At 38.3% G+C, this 24,631-nt stretch overlaps 1 long non-coding RNA gene and 1 pseudogene across 1 annotated transcript; one reads left to right on the top strand and one right to left on the bottom strand.

The window, feature by feature from the left end:
• The first annotated feature begins 1,313 nt into the window (after positions 1-1,313).
• On the top strand, positions 1,314-22,040 carry LOC102955518. The gene is made up of 3 exons (XR_444957.3): positions 1,314-1,498; positions 2,998-3,078; positions 14,172-22,040. It is a non-coding gene; the product is annotated as an uncharacterized LOC102955518 (long non-coding RNA).
• A 1,525-nt stretch (positions 22,041-23,565) lies between these two features.
• On the bottom strand, positions 23,566-24,606 carry LOC122239231 (annotated as a pseudogene).
• Between the last annotated feature and the right edge of the window lie 25 nt (positions 24,607-24,631).

Raw genomic sequence — 24,631 nt, 5'->3', positions numbered from 1 at the left:
TGTCAGGTATTGCATTGAATCTAATCAAATTGAGAACTGTTATCTTAATATTGAATCTAACAATCCATGAACATGGAAAGTGTCTTTACTTTTTTAGATCTTAATTTCTCTCGGTGTGTTTTATATTTTTGGTGTATAAATCTTCAACATGTTATACTAAATTTTTTCCTAAGTATTTTATTCTTTTTGATCCTATTGTGAATGCGTTGTTAATTTCATTTTTTGTTATTAATGTAGAGAAATAACAGTTGATTTTTGTATACTGATCTTGTAGCCTGCAATCTTATTAAACATATAAGTTCCATTAGTCTTGTTTTTGTTTTTCCTCTGTGTGTGTACTCCTTATGATTTTCTACAGAGGATCACGTCACCTGCAAATAAAGATAGTTTTGTTTCTTCCAATCTGGATGCCTTTTGTTTGCTTGCCTTTTTGCACTGGCCACACACACCCCCCAGTACCATGTTGAATAGAGGTGAAGGGAGCCTGTGTCCTCACTTGCCTTGTTTCTGATCTTAAAGGGGAAGTATGAAGTCTCACCATTAGGTATGATATTATTAACAGTAGGTTTTCCCGTAGTTGCCTTTTATAAGTTTCTGTAAAAATAGGACTCCTTGGCTCCATCCGAGGACTTTGGAAATTGTATCTCAGGGAGGTGCAGCCTTAGGAATCCATTCTTCTGGAAAGCAGCCCGTTTGACAGTCGTACTGGTGTTTGAGGACCTACACCTCCTACACGGGAGCCCTCTGCCGCACAGCCTAAGAGTAACTTCTAATTACCCTACCCGCCTCTCGGAACAATCCTTGAAGAAAATATCTGAAGAGCCCTACAGCTGAGTGTAGGAAGCAACAAAACTGTCAGTTATAACGTATGACATTCGGCAGAAGGACCCTAATCTGCTCTCGTGTACTGACCAGAGCTGTAAACAGGGGTCTGACGTTTGGACCCTTTAGGAGTAGAAACAGGTCAGTCAGATAGAAACTGGAGCTATTAAATTGTCTGCCTAGGTGTGGTGTCATGCGCAGGATTAAAAGCTCCCGGCCCGAGAATGAAATTATTAGCAGTATAGTTGAACCTAACGGTGGCTTTAAAAAGTCATACGGCCTAACCAGACTACCCTTCCAAGAAGTGACACATCTTCTACGTGGAAATAATTTTACATTCCTAACAAGTGAATTACAACGACGTCTTTTCCTATTACCTCAACCCTGGGACCCAATCCGACAAAAGGATAGATGGAAAAGAGATGGGCCGGCGTTATTGATTGACGTACATTCCGTCCAACCCACAGGGGGAAAAGAGGGCGCTTGCGCAAGTCGTTATCCAGTGAGGACTCAACGGCAGAGACGGGGGCGGGGCTTGTGGAAGCAGCTGCCGCAGGGTTGGCGGATTTGGGAAGGAGTGAAGATGGCGGAGTGAGGCGCACCGCCGGGAGCCGGCCTTTGGGCCGGGGGCGGAGAGGCCCCCGGACGGTCGAGTGCTTCTGCTGACTGGTGCGAGGTAAGCCGAGAAAGCCGGCGATGAGGGAAGTAGCAGGAGGTGGCGCGGTCCAGTCCGATAGGGGACGGGAGCGCGCAGAGCCTGCCTGCGGCTGGCGCGGGCCTCGGCCTGACACGGATTTCCTTCCGCGCTGTCTCAGGGCGGTGGTACTAGCCTTCCGGGGTGTGTCGCACCGACACTTCGACCCGCCGATGCCCTTCTCGGTTCTTTTTGGCTGCCTTTGTGTTTTCGGCTTATTCCCCGTTGACTGCACCCACGCGGGTGTATATCTACCAGCGTCTGCGTTGTCCAGAGCTTTATCTTTTAAAGAATATGTTTATTTTATTGATTTATCTATATTCCTCGCCTCACGGCTTCCTGCCCGCTATTTTGCGTGAGTCTCCGACATCTATCGAGGCTTGTTGCAGCCTTGAATAATTAGTGTCCCTTCTCCGTTGACCTTGAGATTTGGTGTAACAAGCCCCCCCACCCCGGGATTTAATTTGTGTGTATCATTCACGTTCTCTTGTTACCTATCCATTCGTTCCCACTCCCATCTCTCAAACTTTAAGATGCGAGTAAGCACCTTTGTCCTTGCATGACCTGGTAGTGGATTAATGGCGCATTAATCTCGGCTGTCTCAAGGTCTCGGTAGAATTCACCGTTGTTTGTTTCCAAGAGCTAAAAGTCGGTGTACAATTTTTATTTATTTATCTTTTATAGAGAGAATGAGAGTTTTGGAGATATTACTAGAACGCAATTTGTGTGATGTGGTGGGGTCGCGAAGTGTAATACTGTCAGTATTCGGTTCTTGTGTCTGGGGTCTCTTTGTAATTTGGGTTTTTATAACCTCTCATTCGGTCTTTCAGTTAAATTCTTCGAAAGTTACCGAACAGGTAGGTTTCGGAATTGGTGAAGCCTGTTTAAAATTGGCACGTTGGTTCGACTGACATGTCATAATACGAATGAGTGTTTCTGGTATGGTCTTTGCTGACTCTTGATTTAGCAAAGCTGGAAATATCAGGTAAAGAAAGGGCTTCTAAATAAGACCTTTCTCTTGCTTTTCTCAGGAGTCTTTGTTTTTTTGTTTTTTGTTTGTTTGTTTTTCCCTTCGATTTCATGTAGAAGAAAGAAGATACATGGGGCAGAGGAAAGGAATAGAACATTATTCCTTCCTACCTTAAAACAGGGGTGTGGTCATCTATAGTAAAGCACAGGTCTTTTGTGAGAAGAGGGACCATAGATAGCATCATCAGATTCTCAGTGGGAACTGTGTTCCTTGAAAACTTGAGAACCACTGATCCAAGAGTTTTGAAATTAGTTAAAATTATAAAATCTGTATAAAATGAGGGCCAGTGCAGATAGAGAGTAACTTCTTTCTATTCCTTTTGAGTAGTTTTTGATAGTGATGTTTTTTAAAATACCTTGGTTCATTGGAATAGTTTTGCCCCAGAGGCATATAGCACAAGTGAGGGCTGTATCCTTTCTGTAATGCTCTTTTTTATTTTTCCTTATCACAGGAAGAACATTTCCTTTGGCTTCCAGGTGCTTTTATATTCCTCTCGAGAAGAAAATAAAATTCTGAACTCAGGATTTGGCAAGTGAGTAATAGTGGCTAATGCTTTCAGATACTGTTTAAGCGGCTCAAAACATAGCTAGATAGAAGTGGAACAATAAGCTTCAACAGAAAATGAGCATCACAAGTGATTAGAAATTATATACATTTAAGTTAAATCTTATATTCTCAACAAAATCAGTGTATTAAGTATAAAAAAAGAAAAAAATGATCATTTGCCCAAACTAGTAATTTTTTTTTTTTAATTTTTTTTTTCAACGTTTTTTATTTATTTTTGGGACAGAGAGAGACAGAGCATGAGCGGGGGAGGGGCAGAGAGAGAGGGAGACACAGAATCGGAAACAGGCTCCAGGCCCTGAGCCATCAGCCCAGAGCCTGATGCGGGGCTCGAACTCACGGACCGCGAGATCGTGACCTGGCTGAAGTCGGACGCTTAACCGACTGCGCCACCCAGGCGCCCCCCCAAACTAGTAATTTTTATTGGATAAAGGAAAAAAGGTACAGACTTAGATTGAAGATCAACTGATAAAATATAAATGTTATTAGGCAGATTTTAGAGTATATTATTTTTTTTTAAGTTTATTTATTTATTTTGAGAGAGAGAGTGGGACAGGGGCAGAGAGAGGAAGAGAAGGAATCCCAAGCAGGTTCTGCACTGTCAGTGCACAGCCCAGTGAGGGGCTCCAACTCATGAACTGTAAGATCATGACCTGAGCCAAAGTTGGAGGCTTAACTGACTAAGCCACCCAGGTAGGTGTTCCTCGAATATATTTACTTAAATTTTAATTATAGATAAATATTGGTATTTTAATCTTTAATTTCTAAAGCTTTTCAGTACACCTTTATTTTTTATTTATTTTTCTTGTCTTTTTAATTTTTTTAAGTTTATTCATTTCAAGAGAGACGAGAGAGCAAGCGGGGGTATTGGGGTCAGGAAGAGAGGGAGGGAGAGAATCCCAAGTAGGCTCCTTGTTGTCAGCTCAGAGCCCTACATGGGGATTGATCCCAAGAACTATGAGCTCATGACTGAGCTGAAATCTAGAGTCAGACACTTAACCAACTGAGCTACCCAGGCACCCCAGGGTCATACTTCCTTTGAAGGTACTAGGGAAGGATGTGTTTCTTCTAATTTTTGGTGGTTCCTTGGCTCGTGGCAGCAGCATAACTCCAGTCTTCACATGGCATTTTGCCTGTGAGTGTGTCTGTGTTCTAAGTTCTCTCTTTTATGAGGATACCAGTCATGTTAGATTAGGAGCCCACTCTGTTCCAGTATGACCTCATTTTATTTTATTTTTATTTTTTAAATGTTTATTTTTGAAAGAGAGAGAGACAGAGTGTGAGTGGGGGAGGGGCAGAGAGAGAGGGAGACACAGAATCTGAAGCAGGCTCCAGCCTCTGAGCTGTCAGCACATATCTGAACACAGGTCTCGAACTCTGGAACTGCGAGATCATGACCTGTGCCAAACTCAGACACTTAACTGACTGAGCCACTAGGGCGCCCCAGTATGACTTCATTTTAATGTTTGTTTATTTTTTGAGAGAGAGAGTGCATGTGCATGTGGAGCAAGGAGAGACAGAGAGAGAGAATCCCAAGCAGGCGCCAAGCTCAGTGCAGAGCCCAACGCAGAGCTTGATCTGAGGACTGAGATCATGACCGGAGCTGATCAAGAGTTGGATGCCCAACTAACTGAGCCACCTAGCTGCTCCCAATATGACCTCATTTTAACTAATTATATCTGCAGTGATTCTGTTTCTAAATAAGGTCACATTTTGAGGGACTGGGCATTAGGATTTCAATTTATGAATTTGGGGAGAACACATTTCAACTCAGAACATCTACTTAGTGCTATACCTTGATTGCATTACATTGGGAATCATTCAGTGTACAGCTGCTTTAAGGATTAAAATATATACTGCTTATAAAAGGTACTTAAGAGTAGTCAAAATCATAGAGACAGAAAGTAGGGTGTTGGTTGCCAGGGACTTCAGAAAGGGAAATTGGAAGTTCTTAATTTAATGGGGACAGAGTTTCAGTTTTGCAAATGAAAAAAGTTAAGACGGTTGGGGTGGTGATGCTTGCACAACAATATGAATGTACTTAATACCACTGAACTGAACACTTAAAAAGGGTTAAGATGATAAATTTTATATTATGTGTATTTTACCACCAAAAGAAGTTGAAAAAAGGTAAGTAAAAATTCCACTACTGGGGCTCCTCGGTGGCTCAGTCAGTTAAGCATCCTACTTCAGCTCAGGTCATAATCTCTGGCATGTAATTTCAAGCCCCACATCAGGCTCCGTGCTGACAGCTCAGAGCTTGGAGCCTGCTAAGGATTCTGTGTCTCCTTCTCTCTCTGCCCCTCTCCCACTTGCACTCTTTCTCTCTCTCTCTCTCTCTTTCAAAAGTAAACATTAAAAAAAAACACAAAACTTAACTGGAACAATAAGGATATGCATTGTATTTTTAAAATGTGTTCTGAATTTACATAGCGAAGTAAGAAAGGAGTGTTAAACTCCCATAATACATCACTCTTCCTGTCCTTAGAGGAAATAAAGTGGATTCGTTATTTATTGATGCATAACACATTACCTAAAACTTAATGGATAAAAACAACAGGAAACATGTATCATCTCTCACCGTTTATGTGGGTCAGGACTTAGAGAGCAGTTTAGCTGGGGTTTTCTGGCTTGGGTTCTTTTCTAATGTTGCAGTCAAGATATTGGTTGGGGTGACAGTTCTCTAATTCCATGGTGGCTCATTCACATGGCTGATAAATTCATACTGGTGGTAGAAAGCCTCCATTCCTGCTAGCGTCAGCCTCTCTAAGGATGCTTAAATGTCCATGGCATCTGGCTTCTCCCAGAATAAGCAGTCCAAGAGAACAATGTAAAAGTCATAGCCCCCTCCATGACCTTGTCTCAGAAGTCCCTCACTGTCACTTCCTTCTCATTCAGTTGGTCACTATTTTGACACCAAACTACTATACCACAATAGAAACGAAGAGTCAGGCACTTAACCGACTGAGTCACCCAGGGGCCCCCATACATTTTTATTAGAAGGTATTGCTGAAGCAATTTTTTTTAAATTTTCTTTATTTTGAGAGAAAGAGCATGAGTAGGAGAGGGTTGGGGGGTGGGGTGGGGAGAGAGAGAATCCCAAGCAGACTCTGCACTAACAGCACAGCCCACCATGGGACTTGAACCCACTAGTTGTGAGATCACAACCTGAGCTGAAATCGACTCTGTCACTTAACTAACTGAGCCATCCAGGTGCCCCTAAAGGAATTTGTTTATAAGACACTCTATATAGGTTCCCTATTAAGAAAAGGTGCGCTTTTTTTTTCTTTTTTTCTTTCTATAATTTATTTTATAATTTACATCCAAGTTAGTTAGCACATGGTGCAACAATGATTTCAGGAGTAGATTCCTTAATGCCCCTTACCCATTTAGCCCATCTCCCCTCCCACAACCTCTCCAGTGACCCTCTGTTTGTTGTCTATATTTGAGTCTCTTATGTTTTGTTCCCCACCCTGTTGTTATATTATTTTTGCTTCCCTTCCCTTATGTTTATCTGTTTTGTATTTTAAAGTCCTCATAAGAGTGAAGTCATATGATGTTTGTCTTTCTCTGACTAATTTCACTTAGCATAATACCCTCTAGTTCCATCCACATAGTTGCAAATGGCAAGATTTCATTCTTTTTGTTTGCCGAATAATACTTCATTGTATATATATATATCGCATCTCCTTTATCCATTCATCCATCAATGGACATTTGGGGTCTTTTCATACTTTGGCTATTGTTGATAGTGCTGCTATAAACATTGGGGTGCGTGTGTCCCTTTGAAACAGCATACCTGTATCCCTTGGATAAATACCTAGTAGTGCAGTTGCTGGTTCGTAGGGCAGTTCTGTTTTTAATTTTTTGAGGAACTTCTATACTGTTTTCCAGAGTGGCCGCACCAGTTTGCATTCCCAGAAAAGGTGCTCTTTTTAAAGGCTTCTTTGGTGTTTGGTTTGCGTAGAATTCTTTTAGCATATTTACTCCTGGAAAGAACTAGCTTGTATCTTCTTTCCTTGTCAACATTACTACCAGTTATCTTGTTATTATAATTGAACTACAGAACAGTCTAATGACTGATGCAAGCTTTGAATTAGCCTGAGTAAGCTTATATAATGAAACAGCTCTGTTGCCTGTGGTGTTCTAAAGGCCCTTTGTGGTTCTTCTGTATTTTTTACTCTTACTTCTACTTTTGCATCAATGCAAATTCTGTAATTCTCTTTCTCCTGATTTGATTCTGAATTAATTTGTTTGCCTTTATTTTAATTCCAGTATAATTAATATCCAGTGTTATATTGGATGTACAATATAATAATTGGATCAGATGTACAATATAGTGACTCAGCAATTTCTTGCATCATCCAGTGATCATCATGGCACGTGCACTTCTTAATCCCCATCACCTATTTCACCTATCCCACTACCCATCTCCCTTCTGGTAACCATCAGTTTGTTCTTTATAGTTAAGAGTCTTTGTTGGTTTGTCTTTTTTTTTTTCCTTTGCTAATTCTTTTTGTTTCTTAAATTCCACATAGGAATAAAATCACAAGGTATTTGTCTTGCTTTGATTTATTTTGCTTAGCATTATATTCTCTAGCTCCATCCATGTTGTTGCTAATGGCAAGATTTCATTCTTTTTGGCTAATTCAGCTTTTTGGCTTTCATTAAGCTTATAGCTGAGTAATATTCCATTGTTTATATACACTATATCTTCTTTATCCATTCATCTGTTGATGGACACTTCGGCTGCTTCCATAATTTGGCTATTGTAAATAATGCTGCTATAAACATAGCAGTGCCTGTATCCCTTTGAATTAGTGTGTTTGTACTTTTTGAGTGGATACTGAGTAGTGCATTTACTGGATCATAGGTAGTTCCATTTGTAACTTTTTGAGGAACTTCCATACTGTTTTCCACATTGGCTGCACCAGTTTGCATTCCCACCAGTAGTGCAAGAGGATTCCTTTTTCTCCACATCCTCGCCAACACTTGTTGTTTCTTGTGTTTTTGATTTTAGCCATTTTGACAGGTGTGAGGTGATACCTCATTGTAGATTTTTTTTTTAATGTAGGCTCCATGCCTAATGTGGGGCTTGAACTCATGACCCTGAGATCAAGAGTTGGATGTTCTACTGACTGAGCCACACACAGGTGCCCCACATTGTAGTTTGATTTGCATTTCCCTGATGATGACTAATGTTGAGCATCTTTTCATGTGTCATGACTTCTTTGGAGAAATGTTTAGTCATGTCTTCTGCCCATTTTTTAATTGGATTATTTGTTTCTTTGGTATTTTGAGTTGTATCAATTCTTTATATATTTTGGACACTCTTTATCAGATATGTCATTTGCAAAAAATTTTTTTCATTGAGTAGTTTGCCTTTTTGTTTTGTTTATTATTTCTTTTGCTCTGCAGAAGCTTTTAATTTGGGTATAGTCCCAGTAGTTTATTTTTGCTTTTATTTCCCTTGCTGTAGGAGACATATGTAGGAAAATGTTGCTGTGGTTGATGTCAGTGAAATTATTAACCTCTTCAAGGATTTTTATGGTTTCAAGTCTCACATGTAGGTCTTCAATCCATTTTGAGTTTATTTTTATGTATGGTGTAATAAAGTGGTCCAGGGGCATGTGGGTGGCTTAGACGGTTAAGTGTCTGACTTTGGCCCAGGCCATGATTTCATGGTTCATGAGTTCGAGCCATACATCAGCCTCTGCCCAGGATTCATTCTCATTCTCTCTCACCCTCTCTCCCTTTCCCTCTCCCTCTCTCCCTCTTTCTCTGCCCCTCCCCAACTTGTGCATGTTCGTGCTCCTGTGTGTGTGTGTACATGTATATATATATAAGAGAAAGGGGTCCAGTTTCATTCTTTTGTATGTAGCTGTCTAGTTTTCCCAACATTATTTATTGAAGAGACTTTTTTCCATTGGATATTCTTTGTTGAAGACTAGTTGACCATATCATTGTGGGTTTATTTCTGAGGTTTCTTTTCCATTGATCTATTTGTCTGTTTTTGTGCCAGTACCATGCCGTTTTGATTACTACAGCTTTGTAATAAAACTTGAAGTCTAGAATTGTGATGCCTCGAACTTTGCTTTTATTTTTCTTCTTCTTCCCTTCCTCCTCCTCCTCCTCCTCCTCCTCTTCTTCTTCTTCTTCTTCTTCTTCTTCTTCTTCTTCTTCAAGTTTATTTATTTATTTTGAGAGAGAAACAGATCACAAGCAGGGGAGGGACAGAGAGAGAGGGACAGAGAATCCCAAGTAGGCTGCGCTGTCAGCATAGAAGCTAACACGGGGCTCGATCTCATGAACCGTGAAATCAAGAGTCAGACACTCAACCGACTGAGCCACCCAGGCGCCCCTGCTTTTCTTTTTCAAGATTGATTTGGCTATTCAGGGTCCTTTATGGTTCTGTATATATTTTAAGATTGTTGTAGTTCTGTGAAAAATGCTGTCGGTATTTTGATAGGGATTGCATTAAATCTGTAGATTGCTTTGGGTAGAATAGACATTGTAACGATATTTGTTTTTCCAGGGGTGCCTGGGTGGTTCGTCTGACTTCAGCTCATGTCACCTCATGTCACGATCTCACAGGTTTGTGGGTTTGGGCCCTGCATTGGGCTCTGTGCTGACAGCTCAGAGCTTGGAGCCTGCTTCACATTCTGTGTCTCCCTCTTTCTCTGCCCCACCCCCACTGGAGCTCTGTCTCTCTCTCAAAAATAAAAGCATTAAAAAAAAATTTTTTTTTAAACTATTTGTTCTTCCAGTCCATGAGCATGGGATGTCTTTTCATTTCTTTGTGTTTTCTTCAGTTTCTTTCATCACTGTTCTGTGGTTTTCAGAGTATAGGTCTTTTATCTCTTTGGTTAAGTTTATTCCTAGGTACTTGATTATTTTTGATGCAATTGTGAATGGGATTGTTTTCTTAATTACTCTTTCTGCTGCTTCATTATTACTAAATATTATATATATTATTATTACTATATATTATTAGTATATAGAAAGGCAACAGATTTTGTATTCTTAGATTTTGTATCTTGAGACTTTACTGAATTCATACATCATAACGTTCTAGTAATTTTTTGTTGGAGTCTTTAGGGTTCCCCCCCCCCCAGAAAAGTAGTTTTGCGTTTATTATTATTTTTTTAATGTTTATTTTAGTTTTGAGAGAATAAGCAGGGGGAGGGGGAGGGGGAGGGGTGGGAGACAGAAGATCTGAAGTGGGCACCGCGCCCACAGCAGAGAGCCTGATGTGGGTCTCGAACTCAGGAACCTTGAGATCATGACCTGAGCTGAAGTCTGCTCAACCAACTGAGCCACCCTGGTGCTCACTATTTGGTTCATCTACAAATAGTGAAAATTAATTTATTTTAGAGAATTTTTTTTTAATGTTTATGTACTTTTGAGAGAGCGAGAGAGCATGTGTATACGAGCAGGGGGACAGGCAGAGAACAAGGGAGACAAAGGATTCCAAGTGGGCTCTGAGCTGACAGCAGAGAGCCTGATGCAGGGCTCGAACTCAAGAACCATGAGATCATTGGGGCGCCTGGGTGGCTCAGTCGGTTAAGCGTCCGACTTCGGCTCAGGTCACGATCTCGCGGTATGTGAGTTCGAGCCCCGCGTCGGGCTCTGTGCTGACTGCTCAGAGCCTGGAGCCTGTTTCAGATTCTGTGTCTCCCTCTCTCTCTGACCCTCCCCCGTTCGTGCTCTGTCTCTCTCTGTCTCAAAAATAAATAAACATTAAAAAAAAAAATTTAAAAAAAAAAAAAAATTAAAAAAAAAATAAAAAAAAAATAAAAAAAAAAAAAAAGAACCATGAGATCATGACCTGAGTCAAAGTCTGACACTTAACCGACTCAGCCACCCAGGAACCCCATGTTAAAGTTAGTTTAAATTTTCCTTTTGTGATTTTTGATTTAAGACTTTGTCTTGTCTTCAACCTGGGTTACTCAAATTCAGTTTAGAGTTGAGGTATTTTTTTATGTGACATAGTAAAAATGGAGGCCCAGGAAGACGAGTTAGCCAGTTGCTTATTGGCCATTTTTGTAAGCTAATTTATTTCAGCTTTTCATAAGCATTTGTTACATGTTTTTTATTGTAAAATAATACATAAGATATATCATTGTAACCACTTTTAAATGTAGAATTGTGTGGCATTAAGTGTATTTATAATAAGTAAACATTTTTTAAAAAATGTATATTTATATTGTGTAACCACTACCACTGTTTCCAGAATTTATTAATCATCCCAAGCAGAAATTAATTAACTCCCTTCCCCACTACCCCCAGTCCCTAGTTACCTCTTCTACTTTGTTTTAGGTACCTCATGTACATGGAATTACATTAATATTGTCCTTGTTTGTTTGATTTACTTTTGCACATATTTGCAGTTTAAAAAGTGTTATATTTAGCAATGAACTGGTGATAATTTTACATACTTGTATTTGGTGACCATGGTATAGTACACATTGTTTTACTTGTGGTTATATTTTACAAAAACATTTTTTAAGTGTTATTATTATTATTATTAATTTTTTTGGTTCAGTTTCTGCAGCTGCTACTACTAAATAAAAAACCATTTTTATTAATTTCTTATGTACCTTTCCAGAGTTTCTTTCCACATATAAAATCAAATACAAAAAAAAATAATAAAATAAAATAAAATAAAATACAAAGACATTTCCCACTTCTTGCCTTTTATCCAAAAAGGAGAATATGACAAACTTTGATCCATATTTTTCTTTTTGCTTCTCTTACCAAATTTTCATAGTAATACACAGAGAACTTTTTTTATTCTTTTTGACTGCTGTATAGTATCCAACTGCTTACAAGTACCATAATTAATGTAGCCAGTTCTGACTAGAAGGTCATCTGGGATGTTACTGTTATTTATAATTACAAACAGTGCAATTCTGATCTACCTTATGCATGTTTTTCTACACATTACAGAAAATGTTTTTAATAGGTTGTCCCAGCCTAAGATAGTTCTTGTTTCATCGCATTCTTGGCAACACTGTGTATTAAGTAATTTTTCTTTTTTTTTTATCACAAAACCTCATTTATTACAGTGTTAGTTTTGTTGCTCTCTAGTAACAGTACCATGAAAGTATTATTAAACTTGATACAAGTTGATTTTATCTAATAAGTTGCATTTCTTTTCTCTTTTTTTTTTAATTAAAAAAATTTTTTTTAATGTTTATTTATTTTTGAGAGAGAGAGTAAGACAAAGCATGAGCTGGGGAGGGCCAGAGAGAGGGAGACACAGAATCGGAAGCAGGTTTCCAGTCTCTGAGCTGTCAGCACAGAGCCCAATGCGGGGCCCGAACTCACGAACCGTGAGATCATGACCTGAGCCGAAGTCGGACGCTCAACTGAATGAGCCACCCAGGCGCCCCTAAAAAAAAAAAAATTTTTTTTTAATATTTATTTATTTTTGAAAGAGAGAGTGAGACAGAGCGTGAGCTGGGGAGGGCCAGAGAGAGGGAGACACAGAATCCAAAGCAGGATCCAGGCTCTGAGATGTCAGCACAGAGCCCGACGTGGGGCCTGAGCCACGAACCATGAGAACGTGACCTGAGCCCAAGTCAGACGCCTAACCAACTGAGCCACCCAGGCGCCCTGTCTTTTTTCTTTTTTTTTTTAATTTAATTTATTGTCAAATTGGCTAACATATAAAGTATGTAAAGTATGCTCTTGGTTTTTGGGGTAGATTCCTGTGATTCATTGCTTACATACAAAACCCAGTGCTCATCCCAAACAGTGCCCTCTTCTATGCCCATTACCCATTTCCCCCTCTCCCACCCACCCCCCCATCAACCCTCAGTTTCTTCTCTGTATTTTTTCTAAAAATTTTTTTTTTTTACATTTGTTTATTTTTGATAGAGACAGAGTACAAGTGAGGGAGGGGCAGAGAGAGAAGGAGACACAGAATCCAAAGCAGGCTCCAAGCTGTCAGCACAGAGTCTGACGCAGGGCTCAAACTCACAGGTGCCCCTCTTCTTTGTATTTAAGAGTTTAAGTTTGGGGCGTCTGGGTGGCTCAGTCCATTGAGCGACCGACTTCGGCTCAGGTCATGATCTCACCGTCTGTGAGTTCGAGCCCCGCTTCGGGCTCTGTGCTGACAGCTCAGAGCCTGGAGCCTGCTTTGGATTCTGTCTCCCTCTCTATCTGTCCCTCTACCACTCATGCTCTGTATCAAATAAATAAACATTAAAAAAAATTTTTTTTTAAAAAGAGTTTACGTTTTATTTACTTAAGTAATCTCTACAGGCAACGTGGTGCTAGAACTCACGACTCTGAGATCAAGAGTCACATGCTCCACAGACTGAGCCATCCAGGCGCCTCTATTTTACAAAATTTTTATTGTTCACTGTTAGCCTTAAGTTGTTGAAGATAATTCAAAGTAAAGATTATACAGGGGTGCCTGGGTGGCTCAGTCAGTTAAGCGTCCGATTTTGGCTCAGCTCATGATCTAGAGGTTCATAGGTTCATACCATGTCGGGCTCTGTGCTGACAGCTCAGAGCCTGGAGCCTGCTTTGGATTCCGTGTCTCCCTTTCTCTCTGCCCCTCCCTCACTTGTACTCTGTCTCTCAAAAATAAATAAACATTAAAAAAATTTTTCTTTCAAAGTAAGATGATACATACAGCTTTGAGTACAAGTAGTTCTATCAAATTGAGAGTACAGCTGCTTTTATTACTGTATTATTTTTTTAAGGTTTATTCGCTTTTAAACACACATGTTCTGTGTAGAATCAGGGCTATAAAAACTTGAGGCACCTTACTCCATTTGCATAATATGAAATGGATATGTGTGTCTTGTTTTATAATACAAGTTTTTATATAAATAATTTTTTTCTGTTGTGCTTATATATTTTTTCTGACTAATGCTTCTGCTTTTCTGATGACAATACTGAATTCGATGTTATGGTTGGACATTTTCTTTTAGACAGTGTGTAATCTAAAGTATATTTTCTTTTGTGATTTTAAATATTTTTAAAAGTAAGCTCATGCAGAAGTACCTGTCTTAACCTCACTGTTTTTAATTTATTTTGTATTTCCAGGTATTCTGTGTTTCTCCTGGAGTAGGTAGTCCTTCTTCTTTTACCCAGCCACTTTCCCTATTCTTGAAATGTGGATATCTCTTCTCTACATGTTTTACCTCCATGATTTGGATTGGAAAAAGCTGCTTTTATTTTGGTTCCACTTCTCAGATTCAACATAGAGAAGCTCCTAGGATGCAGTCGTCTTGCTGAGCGCTCCAGGAAGAAAGAAGCAACTGACATGCATGTTCTGCTTTTGCTTAATTATAAAGAAATTATTTTGGAAGCTGGGGCTGATGTTTAATTTCAAACAGGTGCTTAGATGTTGGCATTTTTTAAATTCTTTACCTTTTGTTCCAAACAAGAAGACTAAATAAATAGCAAGTATGGATGACATAAGGTTTTTTTTTTTAATGTCTTCCAGTTTCAGCCACTGTCATAAGCACAGTTGAATCTGCAAGAGTAAATTCCAAATATGTGTTCTAATATGAAATGAAAGAGATGCTTAAAATTAACATATTAAATATCTAAATTCATCCTGTGAAGTACATTTGCTGGAAAAGAACAAAGGTCTAATTTTGCAGTAAAACCTTTGATGTAATAAAGAAGCATAAAGACAAGATAATGCAAGGTTAACAGAGTCTCTGTAAACTACACATTTTCACATGTGTAAATCTACATTTTGATGAGAAGAGGGATTTTTCTCTTAGAGAAGGAAGCTGTTGTTGGCATCTGTCTCAGAAGTCTTTGGACCACATTGTGCATTTGTTAACCCTGTGAATCCATGCTTGGGTTTACTGAAAGGTTGGAAAAGGAAACAAAACAACTTCAAGTCCAGTGATGGAACCCTGTTCATCTAGCTCAGATGAGAGGCTGTTATATTTCAGATTACTTCATTCTTTTTTGTGCAGTCTTACATAACACTTGAGACTTGGTTTTCCATACTGCTAAGGCAGGAAGAAGAGTGGCTTAAGTGGTTTTTCTGTTCAGAAAATATGGTGGATCCTACATTATGACCTGCCTTCAATTTTGGACATGGAGGAATGGAGGGCAGGGGAATGAGAAGAGTCTCCATAAGATTCCTTTCTCCTGAGAAAAAGAAGCAAAAATGCCTTATGCAGCTCCATCTGACTTCATGGCATTTTACATTCTGTAGCTTGATTTTTCTAAAAATTTAAATAGCCTTTTTCCTTTGATCCAAGGTGGGTACTCAAGTGTTTAGTTTGTTTTTCTAGGTGAGGCTGTCAGGTCTGGGACTCAGGTAACTTTACGCAGTTGGAACTGAACTTTCTCATCAGAGAATGGACCTCAAAAACAATGTTCCCAAACTTGTGGTTGATGTAGAAGAAGTTCAGGGTCTGGAAAAAACCTCAAACAAGAAAAATAGTTGAATAAGAAATACGGATCTTCCTTCTTTCTCTTAAAACCTGCACCATATGATGAACAGACTATTGTGTAAAGAAAGCTGTTCTTGCTTCCAGATCAACAGAGGACCAGTGTCTGAATTGTCAGATCTTTACATAAAAAGAATAAAACCGTATGGGTCTTTGTGAGAAAGAACTTAAAACTTCTTAGATGCAATTAAGAACACATTTTCTTAGAGCCTATCTGTGACTTAGGGAATTTGCCTAGGGCCATACATGCTGTGATGCTGAAAACTTAGAGCAGATTTACCAAAATTTACCAGTGATAGACATGACCAAAAATGGGAAACGTTGAGAACCCTTAATGATTAGCTAACTTGGTCAAGCTATTTGAATTGTCATAAGAAAGCTTTTTAGTAAAATACTCACGTAATATAGATAAGGTATAATTTCCTTTGAAGATAAATACTGAGTGGTAAAGCATAGAAGTAACTTCGGATAAAGGTAACTTAAATTTTTCTCTGACTTCTTAGCCAACTTATATTTTCCTTTAGTATTTTGGAATTGTTAAAGACAGAATGGAACCTACATACATGAATCTCACTGGTATGTTGAGAATTTATATCTTCTGTTGTCTGTTATCCATCTGCCCTGTGTCCTTTTTGCAGTGTTTTGGGTAGGGTCATTTGGCCCAGGGGATAGGGACTCTGTACGGTCAGCACCAGTGAAACCATCTCTGGCCCACTTGTTGAATATGTATCAGACTCATCTTCTCCATTTGCTTTGTATTTTTTATTTCATACCTAAAAGAACCACTGCTGAATGATCTCGTTCAAGTTGTTCTTGCATCTTTAATTTTTGTCACCAGATGGCATCTACCAAAATGGTACATGCCAATTGTACTAGCCCAGGGTTTACTAAATACACCTACGTTCCCCCCCCCTCCCCTGGTCTATTTTGTCCCCTTCTTGATGGCAAAGGCTGTAATTTTAGGCGAGAATATGCCTACTTCGTTCCCTTTGTTCATCCATGTCACCTGGCCGTTTTTCTTTTTAAAAAGTTCAACAAAAACGGGATATGTGCAATAGAAATATATATATATATGTATATTTTAATACTTGTGGACAAATGTTACAAGTTGTTTAAGAACAACAAAATCACCAATGTCTTCCATTTTGAGATGTGTATAGTTTTGTAAGCATTAGTGCTTGGTAGCATATTGTAGTGCCATGTTAGGGGTTAGTGCATGAGCCTAGTAATAATTTAAACTTCAGGATGAATTATTGATAATAACCAATAGTGTAAAATGAGTGGAAAATTGAGACCTTTTCTTTTTTCATAAATATCTCAATCGTGATCTTCTCTCTGGGGAAAGACGATTAAGGCCAAAAAGACTCATTTATGAATAGAAATGTGGGATCACAATGTGAAATACTATATTTGAGGTTATTTAAGCTTTCTCTGAGGTAGCTGGAAACCAACTGCCCTTGTGTCTTAAGAAGCCTCAAATCAAAATGAGTCCCCATTTCATGATTCTGCTTTTTTGCTCTGTTTGAGATGAAACTGTTCTTAGGTTGTTTTCACACTGTATGTCTTGTAGGTTTATTATTTAATCCACTCCTTTTGCATCAAGAAATTCTTTTATATTTTGCATGTCTTACTCAGATGCTATGTTAAGCAAGTGCTTTTCTAATCTGCAGACAATTTACATTTCCTGTCTGCAGCATGCTACTTGTTACCGAAGAACACTGGTCAGTAGTTCAGTGTCCTTCATTAATTTGTCACAGGCTTTTCCTGTTTCAGAATCTGAATTGTGTGTTGATGGGATTCCAGACCTTTTTATGAGAATTGGAATGTAGCTAGATAGAGCTTACCCAGGTTGCCCTGTAATAACTATCTATTTTGCTTGGTTAGATAGAGTAAGCCACCTCAGACAGCTTTCACTTTTTTCTACTTTCCTTGTGGAAATAAAAGTTTTGTTCTGAAAGCCTAAGATAGCTTTCTGTGGAAGAGAAATTCCTACCTCTAAAAGCTGCCTTGAGAACTTGGAAAGGGCAGTTTTCTGAGGTGATTTTTAAAACTCAGTATTCTGAGAGTTCAGGATTTATTGACACAGGTTCTACAGTTACCATGATGTGAAATGCAAAACTAATGAGGTATGTCTCCTGTACAGAAGCAAGCTTAAACAAATAGACTTTGCAGCAGCAGATATCCAGGGACCCAGGTTTAGATTCTCATAGTGTATTTAAAGTAGTTGTACTCTTGGCTCAAGAAGTTTATTACCTGGGAGAATCCATTTCTGAAAAGCATTTAAACATTTTTAAAAATACCTCTGAAAAGGTAATGAATGCAAAATATCAAAATAGCACAGTATATAGGAAAGGATACTTCCTATTGCAAAAAATAAAAAATAAAAGCCATAAAATGAATAATTTTCAAGAGGTAGAATTTTAGTAGCAATAACAGTTTTGCATGTATAGTAAATTGTATTAGCAAAGTTGTACAGTTGAATAAATATTATTACTTGAGGTTGTGAAGCTCTGCGATCAACAGAGTTGCACAAAAGGAAAAAGATGTTTTAGACAAAGAACATATAAAAGGTACTTATAAAACTGAATGTATATGAATATATCATTGTGTGAGAATTAGCAATTTTTGTGTAAGTTTAAAGGTTAGAGACCCTATTTGTTTCCTAAAGCAGAGGGTTAGAGCCATTGAATGAAATTTTTCTAGTGGTTAACCTGGAAACAAATGTACTACTGATGTAGCTCCACTGAAGCCATCATGTGGGGACTTTGCTTGATGTTCTTGTCAGCAACAGGCATCTACAGAATAGCATACTTTGTTGTTTGTCACCTCTTCTTTTCTCCATTAGTTTTCCGGGTGCATTTTAAAAAATGAAAAGTTTGTTGTGTGTGTATGTTTGGGTTAAAAACAAGCCAAGAACTTGGATAGCTGGGTTTTCCTTATGACTGTGGTAAGGGAGTGGTAGGGGAGTTAGAATTTAAAGGTGTAAAGCAAAGGATTGAAGGGAATAGCCAAACACAGTATGTCGGTTTTTTAAACCTTGTCTCATGTAGCTGTGCTGAGGACTTCGGCCTGTGACTGTTTATTTTAATTTAATAAAGAGCCCAGCAAACTAGTTTCTTGATCTGGGGAATCACACACCTCACATCGGGCTATAATAGTGGAATAGTTCATTTTGGCCATTAGCACCTTGAAGTTCCTTGAAAAGATTGGGTCTATGTTCCCTTGTTTTCCCAGGGAAAAAACTAAAAGTGGAGTGGATTTAAGAAAATAGTGCCTCTTGAATATTTAATTCTTATATGGCAACTCCAAAGGATGGGGAGAAGGCTATATTAAATTGATTATAGCTCCTCTTTTAATGTCTTACGCCAGCAGTTGGTGTTAGAGACATTGGAATAACCAAGCAATATTCACTCATCTGCACGATCATGAGGACACCGCTGTGTATTATAGTGATGTCAACTTAGTTACTTAGAACAATTAAAGACTACTCTTAACAGCCACGTTATAGTTGTAAATGCTAAAATGTGTTACAAGTTTTTGTAGTCTCTGAGTATGCAGTTATTTTTAATGTTGTGGTCTCATGTTTACTCTTTGTGTACCTGTGATATGCAAAATATGAAGAGACCCTTGGCCTCCAGGAGTTTACATTCTCATGGTGCTGCTGTTGCAAGCAAATCGCTTCTAGTTTATTCAGAACATTGCTTGGCTATTAACCATACCCTATTTGGAAGGATCCCTTGGTCAACAGTTTTCAAAAGCAGAAGTCTATGCTAAATTTCAGGGCATTGATTTTGAGTTTACATTTTATTAGCTCTGCTGTTCATAAACTCTCTTTCCCCAGGGGGCTGTGCAGATAAAGCTCATTAATGTGAATCAGAAACCATTCTGCCTAAAAACATCTTCATCACTACACCACCTATGCTCTTCTATGCTATAGGTGTCAATAAATGGCCAAGAAAACTTAACTGCTCAATTCTCTTTCTTTTCCCAGAGTTTTTACATCATTCTTTACCCAAAAGGGCCAGGATTTGCAATTAAGCCTTTTATAATTGAGTAGTGGTCCTGATTTTAACCTCTTTGTGTGTGACTTTTGTACCTCTATTGAGATAGCATTGTGATGTGGAGCACCTGCCCTGCCTGCATTTCTAAGCAATCACTTTATTAACCCACATTTTCAGTTGAAATTTGGCATGCATGCTTGTTATTTTTCCTAATTCCTCTGAATCAAGGGGTCTTTTCTGCATGTTTATTAAAACTGGGTCTGAATGAAAGTGGAAGCAATCAATAGTGGCAGGCCCGTAACTCTGATTTTAGAGTACTAATATTTTAATGCATGATTGAAAATGTCCAGTGTTATATGGTGACTAGTAGATACATATATATATGCATTTATTAATGAAGCAATAGAGACTTAAACCAATAGCCTGAATTTACTGTTTGGATTATTCGTTTTCATTTTCTAATTAAAGATTATCATAACTTCCATTGAAAATGGGAGCTAGAAGATAAACAGGGGCGACCACAAGACATTCAAACTGTCAGGAATAGAGAGCATGACAGTGCTCACCCTCTCACCTCTTGCCTGCTTCCCTTAGTCCCCAAGCATGTTTAAAAACAAAACTAAGGCACAAACTAAGCATGTGGAATAAATAAGTAAGCTGCTATGGCTCTAGTAATCAGAAAGGTGCAGAGTTTCAGAAAGCGTAGGAAAGTAGGGAATACCAGTGTAGATTATAGAAAGTAATGTTAAGTATGGGGATTTGTCTGATAAAATTTATGTGGCTTAAGTTTGGATCTCTTAAAACTAGTATCTTGGAATTCAGTATCCTATTTCAGATATTCCAGCATTTTCAGGTAACCAGCCAACTCTTCTGAATGGTACTGGTACTGACCAGTCATAAAGGTTCCCGCAAAGGAGACTGTTCGATTTTGTAGAAACAGTGCTAAAAATGTTGACAAATCTGTGACTTGGGTTCTCTTTTGTTACTATATTACATAAATGTATTGTGTTTTTAAAATTTATAGCCAGGGCTTTATCCATGATCTTTTGCTTAGACTGCATAATTTGTTGCCTAAAGCTTTTGATCCCAGGTGAACAGGAACAGGTTTTCTCATAAAAACAACAACAAAAATCCTTGCCGTTCATTTTCTTACTTGATGTGGAAAATAGATCAGTTTATTGTGATAGCTTAAAACTTTTGAGAATATTCCTTAGAAATAGCCATTATAAGTGCAAATGATCATGAAAAATAATGTACAAATGGAATTCATATCTGAGTGGCCTAAACAGAATTCAGAATTAGAATAGATGATTCTCACTAGGCCTCTCCCAAGTTTCATGTTTGATTGAAAAATAATTTTTCTAAAGTCATTTTAACCTGTTTGCTGTGGGGTTTTGGTCTAAATACCTTTAGGAATGCTTAAGTGGAAACTGTGACTTTCTAGTAGTTCAGAACTGAATTATACTTATAGTCATTGCAGTGTTTAGTCTCCACTTAAGTACAGGAAGTGAGAGGTCATATCCCATATATAAATTTTCTCTTTGCCACTTACTGATAATGCTGCCAACCAATGAAACCAGTAAAGATACGAAGAAAGTTTCTCTTTGTTCCCATTATTCCACAAAAGCATATTAAAATAGTTGGAAAACCAAGCATCACAGATTTCTCTAGGAACTCTTAACTCCTAAACCTCCTTTAAAATCAAAGTAGATCTCTTAAGGTTGCAATTTTCAAAAGGTTTTTTCTCCTTTGGTGATAGTATGCCATGCCATCAGTTTTTCTCCCAGGTATAAGAACAGTATTGTGGCAATACATTATCGTCAGCCATTCAACAACAGTAATAGTCTTGGCACTTACCTTAAAACCACCCATTCTTTACAGTCATATTAGGGTATCATTCACATATTTTTATTTACTGTCCTACAAGTACAGTTGTTTTTACTTGCTGTTCTGCATTTTCTTCACTTGCACCATTGGTAAAATGTTAAAAGGATTTCATTGAATGTTGAAAGTATTACAAAAGGCAGCTTGCTTTGTTTAATCTATGCATCCTTGGGATTTCAGAAGAAATGTTATTCTTTGATGTAAAAGGGAACTGCTATACGAGTTGGAAACTCTGTACCTGTGTGTGTGTATATATATTTTTTTTGGCAATAAAGCAGCATGGGCTGAGAATGCACTGAAACTTCACTGTGTGTCACTCATTACTTGGAAGAGGTAATTTCTAATAATGCAGATTACTAAAATGGGAGGAGCCAAACCAGAGACGTAGGCTGAGGTAGGCTCCAGATGTCAGAAAAGACAAAAGACCTGGGTGTCGATAACCTATTGTAGCAGTTTCTGTTGTAGACCAAGAGGACTGGCAGCCATTTGAACAAAGAGGCATCCCATTTAAACTCTTGTCATTCCCACCTTTAGGGCTAGGTATGAAATGTTTAGTTTCTGGTAAGGAATTACTGAGCTAAGTACAATAATGATAAAACTATTGCAGAGAATCCTTCCTATCTGAAATATATAACACATTTAAAATGCTTTTACATTTGAGTATTTAAACATTAGCTACCTTAACTAAAGAGGCTTAACACTGTAAGAAGAGATGCTTCTTAATTTAGGGGAAAGTGTTTTCAAGTTTAAAGAAAGTAGGGGTTCCTGGGTGGCTAGGTTGGTTAAGATTCAGACTTTCGCTCAGGTCATGATCTCACAGTTTGTGAGTTCAAGCACCATGTCAGGCTCTGTGCTGACAGCTCAGAGCCTGAAGCCTGCTTTGGATTCTGTGTCTCCCTCTCTCTGTGCCCCTCCCCTACTCGCATTCTGTCTCTCTCAAAAATTAATAAAAAAACATTAAAAAATTTAAAAAGTAGATGTTACAAACTTCCTTGGGATTGGCTCTTGTCAAATGGAGAGGAACAAAAGCTATGTGGTTTTTGAGGTACGATTACTTAATGTAATCATTCTTTTGATTTTTGACTAACACACACTGATATATACTGATATACTCCATTCCCAGGTACTGTACTAGATGTTGGGATTACAAAAATGGAAATAGTTTCTGTTAACTCAGGAGCTTAAATGCTTACAACTCAGGAGGAACTTTAGTATGTAGTTTTATTCTCATGACTATATGGAATTCTGAAAATACTTTTATTCAATATATATACAATGCTCAGTAACAAACTGTAGCAAAGTAGCCTTAGAATCTGTTAATATCAGTCAGTCATTGATGTTTGTTAGACTTTCATAGGGACTCATACCACCTAAAAATATCGTTTAAAAATTCAGCCATTTGTGAGTATCAACTAGTGTATGGAAGGCATAATATCAAAATTATAAATGCATATGCCCTTTGGCCCATTTTAGTAATCACTCCTACAGAAATACCAGTACAACTATGCAAAGATATATACAAGGATCCAATATAAGAAATGGTTAAATTCTGATATATTCATATCATTGAATCATGCAGATATTAAATAATTTGCATATGGGCTGGTATGGAAAGTTGAGAAAAGCAGATGGTAGAATAATGTGAAAGATATAACTGCCTTTATGTCTATATATGTATATCCACATGCATAAAGATTATTGAACACTTAGTATGTGCTAAGTAAGCACTGCTGTAATTACATTAGATGTATTCATTAATTAATTTACTCTTCACTACAATCATAGTTTTTTTTGTTTTTTTTAATTTATTTTGAGAGAGAGAGAGCACAAGGGAGGGGCAGAGAAAGAGAATCCCAAGCAGGCTCCGCATGGTCAGTGCAGAGCCTGACGCAGAGCTTGAACTCACAAACCGAGATCATGACCTGAGCCCAAGTAAAGAGTAGGATGCTTAAGCAACTGAGCCACCCAGGCACCCCCAGCCCTAGTTGTTTGTTTTTTCTTAACAGAACAAGCCTTTTGATTTAAACAATTTTTTTCAAGTTTATATTGAAAGACAAAGCAAGAGGAGGAAGCAGGAGAGAGAGAATCCCAAGCAGGCTGCATGCTGCCAGCACAGAGCCCAATGTGGGGCCTGAGCCCACAAACCATGAGATCATGACCTTGAGAGCCAGACGCCCCAGACCAAAAAGCTTCATTTTTTCATTTAGCTTTCTGACTCTGTGCTTGTGCCTTCAACACTTTTACAATGATTTTCTGCTCTTTAATAAGGAAAGCATGCTTGATCCTATCACAAACACACTTAGCACATGTGGAACCACCCTAGACCCTGCTGTTTTCTCCTTGTAGACAACCTCATAAGAACTGTAGGTCTCACAGCATGAACTCCTTGAAGCCAGCCTGAGCACATACCACACGCTGATTCTGATGCTTTCCCAATCTTCTTGGTGTAACAGTAAATTATTCTATTCCAGGGATTTGGGACACCTTAAGTTTTGTTAGAGGCTGTATTGTAGGACAGCATAAGATGGGATGTCAAATGCTGGACCATTGTGAATGCCTATGATGCCATCTCCAGAAGAGGGAAAAACCAGCCCTAGTTTTTAATCCCTATTTTATAAGAAGAGCTTATGTAAATTCTTTACATTTATGGCTAGAAGTATCCAAAGTATCACTAGAAGTATCACTATCCTATTGTGATAGGAATCCAAATAGTTTGGTTCCAGAGCATGCTCACTTTCTAGCTTGCTATCCCATGCTTTTCAAAGGTGGAAAGGAAGTGTAGTTTTCACTCTTTGTCATACATCTATGTCTGAACTTTTTTCTAGAATAAGCACATCATTTGTATTTGGGGAAAAAAACCTATTTAAAACCAGCCAGCTTAATTTGACGTAAAGTTCGAGCATTTAAATTTCTATTTGTCTGCCAAATCAGCAAATCCAGAAGTTATGGAAAATAGCTACGTAAGAACATACCCACACACACACACACACAACAGGATAATTCAATACAGTATTGATTTCTTATGTCTCATTCTTGAGTAGAAAATAAGAGTTTTTCTGGTACTATTTGTTGCCAGAGGTTTCACCCTTGTTTATGGAATCAGATTTTGCAACTCAAAAGCATAAAGCAAGTCAGAATTTTGTTTAAAATTTTTAATTTTTAGAGCGAGAGGGTGCAAACAGGGCAGGGGCAGGAAAGAGAG

This window comes from Panthera tigris, chromosome B3, assembly GCF_018350195.1.
Source record: "Panthera tigris isolate Pti1 chromosome B3, P.tigris_Pti1_mat1.1, whole genome shotgun sequence".
Taxonomy (NCBI): Eukaryota; Metazoa; Chordata; class Mammalia; order Carnivora; family Felidae; genus Panthera; species Panthera tigris.
The sequence above is the reverse complement of the archived record's forward strand: the minus strand, read 5'-3'. Positions and strand labels throughout refer to the sequence as shown.